Source organism: Magnolia sinica, chromosome 2, assembly GCF_029962835.1.
Source record: "Magnolia sinica isolate HGM2019 chromosome 2, MsV1, whole genome shotgun sequence".
In the NCBI taxonomy this organism is placed as follows: domain Eukaryota; kingdom Viridiplantae; phylum Streptophyta; class Magnoliopsida; order Magnoliales; family Magnoliaceae; genus Magnolia; species Magnolia sinica.
In genome coordinates this window covers 95,960,325-95,967,986 of record NC_080574.1, presented here as the reverse complement: position 1 = coordinate 95,967,986, position 7,662 = coordinate 95,960,325, and the positions used below count along the sequence as shown (strand labels likewise).

The 7,662-nt window shown below is 38.9% G+C and overlaps 1 non-coding gene across 1 annotated transcript; it reads left to right on the top strand.

Moving 5' to 3' along the window:
• The first annotated feature begins 745 nt into the window (after positions 1–745).
• On the top strand, positions 746–852 carry LOC131238215 (small nucleolar RNA R71). The gene has a single exon (XR_009167624.1). It is a non-coding gene; the product is annotated as a small nucleolar RNA R71 (small nucleolar RNA).
• Positions 853–7,662: the final 6,810 nt, after the last annotated feature.

Sequence of the window (7,662 nt, the reverse complement as noted above, 5' to 3'; positions counted from 1 at the left end):
TCTTGGGTCACTGACTTCATATTGTTGTTTTAGATTGGGAAGGGGTTGAGGTGGAAGGTTTCCCTTTTTTCCAATTATATTTTTTGTCTCAAGCCCTTATATGTCCTTTGTAATATCTTGAAAGGCTTATAGCATACCCTGATTGAAACGCTTTTGATTTTGAAGATGCTTAAGAACAGGATCCTCTTGAGGTTTTCCTTGATTTAGAATTTGATTAGGGAATCCTTGAGGAGTAGCAGTTTGTCAATTCCTCCAACTGAAATTTGGATGATTGCTCCAACTAGGATTGTATGTATTTGAAGTGGATCCACTGAAAGGTCTTCGGTAATTATTTACGGCATTGGATTGCTCATTTAGTACCTCTTGAAAAGCAAGTATTATTGGACAATTTTCAGTTGTGTGAATGTCGCAAGCACAAGTACCGCAAATCGTTTCCATAGCCTTATCCTTCTTTAGTTCCATGGCCTCGAGTTTTCTTGTGAGATTAGTCACTTTAGCATTTATATCATCATCTTCTTTCAGAAGATAAACTTCACCCCTCTCTTTTGATTGAGTAGGCCTAGAAGGGGTGCTAGATTTTGGGGAGATGTCCCATGATTGTGTGTTTTCAACAAGCTTATCAAAATAATCCCACACATCATTGACCTTTTTATTCATGAATTCCCCATTGCACATTGTCTCAACCACTTGGCGCATGGAAGAAGTCAGCCCATCGTAAAAGAAACTCGTTATTCGCTAAATTTTGAAACCATGTTGTGGGCATGAGTTGACAAGATCCTTGAACATCTCTCAATATTGGAAGAATGTTTCATCTTCCTTTTGGGCGAAGTTCATGATCGATTTTCTAAGGGTGTTCGTTTTATGATATAGAAAAATTTTCTTTATGAACTCCCTTGTCATATCATTCCATCTGCAATAGATCGTAGACGTAATGAATGTAACCACATCTTAGCTTTCTCTTTTAAGGAGAAAGGAAAGAGTTTCAGCCTGACCGTGTCCTCAGACACGTTTGAAAAATATAATGGCATGATCTCATCAAACTCTTTCATGTGTAAATATGGATTTTCATATTCAAGTCTATGAAATTTTGGAAGGAGTTGGATCACCCCTGGCTTGATATTCATATGTCCCATATTTTCTAGAAAAAACCATGCATGAAGGTGTGCTCACCCCCGCCGATTGTAAATAGTCTCGTAAAGTATGAGGTGGAGGTGCTTGATGCACCTCATTCTCATCCTGGATTTCCTCAACCCTAGGTTGAGGTAGATTTGGAGGTTGATTGGTCGGTTGATTGGTAGTCATAACTTCAGTTAACTCCATACATCTCGAGTGGTGTCTAATCATGTAATGGATAGATAACCCCTCAACCAATCCTCCTTCACTCAAAAGACGTCGAGTGTTATCACGAACCCACTTGGGCATGAAACACTCTCAGTCCTCAATTTTAGAATCTAACCTAAACCTAAAAAGAAAGAGAAAAATAGAAAACTAGAAATAGAAAGAGAGAGATTTAGAAAGAAGTTACCAAATTAGAAGTTCCTATATTGGGATCCTGTAGAAGAAAAAGGAAAGTGAATTAGTTTCTAAAAAGGAACTAAGAAAGCAGCCTATTTCTAAAAAAGAAAAGGAAAGTTTCTAAAAATAAAAAGTAAACTAGTTTCTAAAAAAAAAAGGAAAGGAAATTAATTTCCAAAAATAGAATAAGAAAGTTTCTAAAAACAAATTAGGAAAATTTCGATCCTAGAAAAAGGAAAGTAAATTAGTTTCTAAAAATAGAAAAAGAAAGTTTTTAAACCTGGAAATAAAAAGCTAAGTTAGTTTCTAAAAAAAAAAAGGAAAGTTTCTAAATCTAGAAATAGAAAGAAAAGTTAGTTTCCAACAAAAAATTAGGAAAGTTTCTAAATATGGAAATAGAAAGAAAAGTTAGTTTCAAAAAAAAAAAAAAAAAAGGAAAGTTTCTAAATCTGGAAATAGAAAGAAAAGTTAGTTTCTAAGAACAAACTAGAAAGAACTCTAACTTAAAAATAAAAAGTAAATAAATCCTTATCTTAACATAATTCCAAAACTAATCAAATCTAGAAAATGCAACCATCAATCCCCAACAACGGTACCAAAAAGTTGTTCATAAGCCCAAGTGCAGGGTCGCTATGTAGTAATAATATCGGTAAGACCGAGGTCAAATCCACAGGGACTGAAACTTTTATGTTTCTAAAATTAATTATAAGTAGAACTAGAAGAAGATGTGAAACTAATTCTGAAGTATCTGAGAGAGTAATTGTGAATAGAGTAATTAAAACTAAGAATTTAAAAGTGGGAACTAGGGTGCCAAGGATCCACTTGTAGTGATTAGGGAGCCCTCTAACTTGATTCAAGTAACACAATTGGAATTGAAGTCCTATCCTATCCAATTGGAAGATATATCAATAAAACCAAATCTGAACTTTCATTGATCTAATTCTCAAAGGAGGAGAATTGTGATACTTTGAAGGGATTCCATCACCAAACCATACCCATGGGATGATGGCCGACAACAGGATTTACCAATCCCACAATCTCAAAGTAAGGAAAAGAAGATACTCAAAGCTATTGCATATCTACTGTAATTTAAGTCACAATAAATCATTAAAAACTGAAAGTATTCCTTTAAAATCAAATTAGAATCAAAGAAGGTTCAACATAAACTTGAATTAAAGCAAGAGAAACATCTCATCATGCTACAAGCTTCACCTCTTAGCCCTAGCTAAGATGTTTAGCCAACCATAGACATGATTGGACCAAAGTTTCTTAAGAAAAACAAGTAAACAACTAAGGACGAAGAAGAAAATTCTTGGCGACAGCTTCTCCACCCTTTTGCTCCACTCCTTAAACCCTAAAAGATGCCTAGGAACATCCTAAGAAGTCCTATTTATAGTTGTGGAACTTCAACTTTCACACTAGTTGGAAAACTCTAAAAAATGCCTCAAATTTACGTAATTTGTTAAAATGGACTTCACTCTGCGTAGTTTCCCAAAATAAACTTTACTCTGCGCAATTTCACAAAATGACCCATAGTTTCAGAATATCCTTTTTTAGGACGATCTCAGGATTCATTTTCTTCACTTCAAATCTTTGATTCTCTTCATTCCTCACTTGGTTTTATTGGATCTTTGGCATGTGAATTCTTCAATCTTGGTCTCCTATGATACATCCCTTGCCTTGGTGTTTCTTGAGCATCAAATTCATGCTCTTAACACCCTTTTCAATCCAAGCTCTTAAATTCACCTTGCAACACAAATATGAGTAAAATAGAACATTAAGCATTATCATGTTTATATAACCAAGATATAAATGAGGGATAATATGCAATATTTGACCCTCAACACTGAGGAGTGAGGAGCTACCTGATCATAAGAGGAACCATCTCAGGAGGGGTATTGGAGGAGATATGTGCATCATTCAGTGTTTTAGCAAATGCTTCCTGATGCACGCGCGAAGTGCACAACAACTCCCATTGAGATATTTGGGTAGGGATTGACTTAAGTTGGATTGCAACATCATAAGCTGCTTCATTCCTATTGTCGAGCCTTGATAATGCACCTTTAGAATTCTCTTGATTAGGATTATCTCTTCATACGCACTGTCCACTGGGGTTCATGGTCCCCACCTCGACGCATTTCGAATAATGCTAAGGAAACACATTGTATGATGAAGCCTCTTTTCCTTCAAGAACCATCGGAGCTTCAAAGGGAGGTGGATGCGTTGTAAGGGAGGTGGTTGCTTGAACATTCTCATATGGGCTTGCGTCTTGTAGGACCACCCTGCTATCGATGTTGTGACTTTGCAACTCCTGAGTAGTTGTCTTGGATGTGGGAGCTCCCTAGGTGATGACTACAGTTTGAAGAAGCATCTCCTCATTGTCGTTGTCGTTCTTCAGTGGGTCTTCTTGTAAATACACTTGTTTGTTAATCACGTGTGTCAATGTGTCAGTGAGTCAGTTGAACCCTTTGAAGATGAAGACTAAAGACACATGAAAACATGAAGCATCAAGGAGCAAAGAAACAAGTAAATTGAGGTCCCTTGGTAACCCTAACCCTAGATCCCTTTAGGTGCAAAGTAACCTAACCTCTAGATGATCCATTATCTAATAGGTAAACCTTTGTTTGATCATCTCATAGCTTTAGGAGTCCTATTTGATCATAATCTAGTTAGGCTTTAGAGGTTTAAAGCTATTGATAAACAAACAACCCAAATTAGCAGTTTCAAGTGGATCTTGATTGAATCAACAATCCGTCAATGGGACTCAATTCGATTGAAGAAAGGCAAGAAAATGTCTAATGAACTACCTATATCTGGAGTTCCTCGATCGAATCGAAGGCTAGTTCGATCCGATCAATGGGGAGTTCGATCGATCGAATAGAACTAGCTATTGTTTGCCTAATTTATATCCATTGTAAACTATTTCTCTATAAAAGGGCATTTAGATCTCAGGTAAAAGGATGGGGTTTTTGTGCAATTAGAGTCTGGGTGATTCCCCACTCATTATCCCTCTCTTGTACTATAAACCAAAGAGATTCATGACACCCTTCTTGTGATTAATTACTCTTATAAGCATTTCAAGCTCTAGTATGAAGGTATGAATGTTCTCTCCCATTTTCTAAAGATTAGACATGATCCTATAGGCAAATTCTTGTCTAAATTCTCTAGAATACCCATCTAGGTGAATCGACTTATTGGAACCAACTACCTATTAGTGGTAAGAGATTCCATCATCCTCTCATGGCCTTTGTAGCCTCATAGCTATATCATATGCAAGGTAGCCGATCGTAGGAGCTGAAGCATTCACATCAAAGGATTGGGGAGCACAAGAGAAGTAGATTCAAGAAAAGAAGATGCATCTCAAGAAAGATGCATTAATGGGGCTCACTCAAACAAGTAAAGTAGTTGTTTTAAAGTCCATTGAGTCTGAGATCCAAACTCATCTAGGTCTTCATGTAAGACCATCTACGGCGGGAGTGTACATATGTTCTTATGTAGGACCGCCACCAGACAGGAGTGCATATGTGTTAGTCTCCATGGGAGTATACGTAAGTCCTTAGATTAGGACCATAGTGGTTCTTTGTTAGCTGATAGAAAACCAAGTAAATCTCCGCGGACGCCACCAACATGGGTGGAAATGTGCTCCACTAACACGCGTGAGTACGTGTAAGTCTTTGTGTAGGACTGTCACTGACACAAGTGTATATATGGTCCATCGACTTGGGTGTGTACATATATGTTTGTGGTAAACATGTAAAACCATTGTAAAGGTTAAAGGAGAACTTATTAAAAACCTCTGAGAAAGTGAAACCTAGTACACTCGAGAAGAGTGCATCCGTCGAGAGTGGAGTAGGCAATTAGCTAAACCACTATATATCGTTGTGTTTGCGATTGTGATTTGAGCATGTTATTTCTACTATGTTTGTGAGTTGAATGGTTTAATTCATATGAATGCATAATTAGATTGAATGTTGGGCACTTGATTCATTGCACATGCACGCACAAGATATCTATCTCCCACATAGACTAGTAGCTCAATAGTTGAATAATTTATAATATATGTACTTAGACCCACTTGGCTTGGAAGCCTAAGTGTTAATTACTTTTAATTAGTGCATATTTGTAAGTGGTCTTATTCACCACTTCTCTCTGGGACTTATCCATAATTCTAAGCTTCATAAGCTTCCATGTAGCATGGTGTCATGTTATACAACTGACGCAATTTCACTTCTGGTATGAGCTAATTGGTGAGGCAAGAGAGGGAGCATTACCCATGGGTCTCCTAGTTTGGGGGTTGGATCAGACCCTTGTAAGATAATGGGCTTGTAAGCAAAGGGGGATCCTTCCTAGGCTACTAGCTCCTAACTTTGGCTGATGTTGGGTGCCCCTTGTACAATAGTTAGTTCAGGGGCCAGAGTTGCCCCTTATAGAACGACTGGCTCGAAATAGGAGGGAGCACCTTTTTAAGACCACGAGCTCCCAATTCTGACTATTATAGGAGGATCCTTGCATGACTAGGGGTAGTGAAGAAGGATGCAAAAAATTTGCATCTTGGAGGATAATGGGTTCATCTGTGGAGGGGGTCGAGGGTGCCCCTCACAAGACCAAGGGCACGACTGCTCGGTTGTAAGAGATTATATTGATGGACTGTATGGGAGTGAAGATACACTTAAGGAATTCTTCCTCCATGCTATTGAAGGTCGGGCCACCTGTTGAACTAGGGCCTGGATGATGCTATAGTGGATTGTATAGAATGTTGGTGGGAGCAACAAGAGTTGTCTCAAGAGTTGCGATAACAATCTTTCAATTGTCTATTAGATTTTAAATCGCGTGCCTTAGTGAAAAGAAATAATCCGTGGTATGTCCAAGACCTTAGTGGTATGTGCAGTACTCATTTTCGTTGTAGTTAGGAGGCAAAGGGTTCAGATGAGGCCTAGGTTGTAAAGGAGTAAGAAGTTGTTCTGCACTAACATAGTTATGATCTGGTTATATGTTTTTGTGAGCAGGGTGAACTTCCTAGGCTCCCTTGCCATCTGTCAGTTCTAGTACGAATACTGGGCATTTCCCCTGGGCTACTACTACTATTGTGGTTGTGGTTGTAGCGGTGGTGGCAAAACTTATGGCAAAGGAGGATGACGTGGTTGATATCTATGTTAGGGTTATTGAGGCCGGTACTATTGGAATTGTTGGCATCCCTATTGGGGAGCATATTGGTTGCCCTAAGCAGTGGCAATGATGTTGTTGATTTCTATCAGACATTGGGTGGAGCCGTGTCCATTCCTATTCCCATACCTTACAAGTGCTCCTTCAACTTTGCTCTGCTTTTCTAGGTCATCCTAATGAGGCCAAGGGAAGATCGTCTTAACCCTTATTCTGGCTTTAACTTGCTCTCCAACACAGATAAGTTGAGTTAAATTTGCATAAGGGTATGAGATCAAGTACCCAGAGATACTCAAGTGTACTGTGTGGACTATCATGGAGATCTGCTCCTCATCGTCGATGGGGATTCTCATTCTGGCAGTTATAGCTCGCCAATGTCCTACATAAGCTGACAATGTCTCATCATTTCAATGCCTTAAGGTTGTCCGGTTTACTCTCCTAGGAGACATGTTAAGATTGTATGTAAATTGGTCAACAAAAGCCTGAGAGAGTTGTTCCCATGTCTTGATATGGTGGTAATCTAGAGAGGTGTATCAGTCCAAGGTGTCGCCTTTCAGAGATTTTTTGAATAAATGGATGAGGACTCCCTCGTTGCCTACCACAACATTTAGTTCTCCGCAAAAGGCCTTAAGGTGGGCTATCGGACAGCCGCTGCCTTCATATCTTTTGAATTTTTACACCTCAAAGTTGTGAGGTACTTGTGCATCTGGAAAGGGACATAAGTCCCTGAATTTTGTTGAGGGTAGATCTACCCCCCGTTGTTTTTTAGTTAGTTTTGCATGGCTAAGAGCTGCTCCTGCAACTTGTCCATCTCGGTTTGACTCGTTTGAAGGACTGATGTCCTCTACGGTAAGTCATGTTGCACATCTTTAGCATGGTGGTCAATGTCTCTAACCCTATACCTCCCGTGAGGGGGAGCCGAATGAAATTAAGCAGGAGAATACTGGAATTGGAATGCATTCTCGATCGTGGAAGGCTATGAAGTCA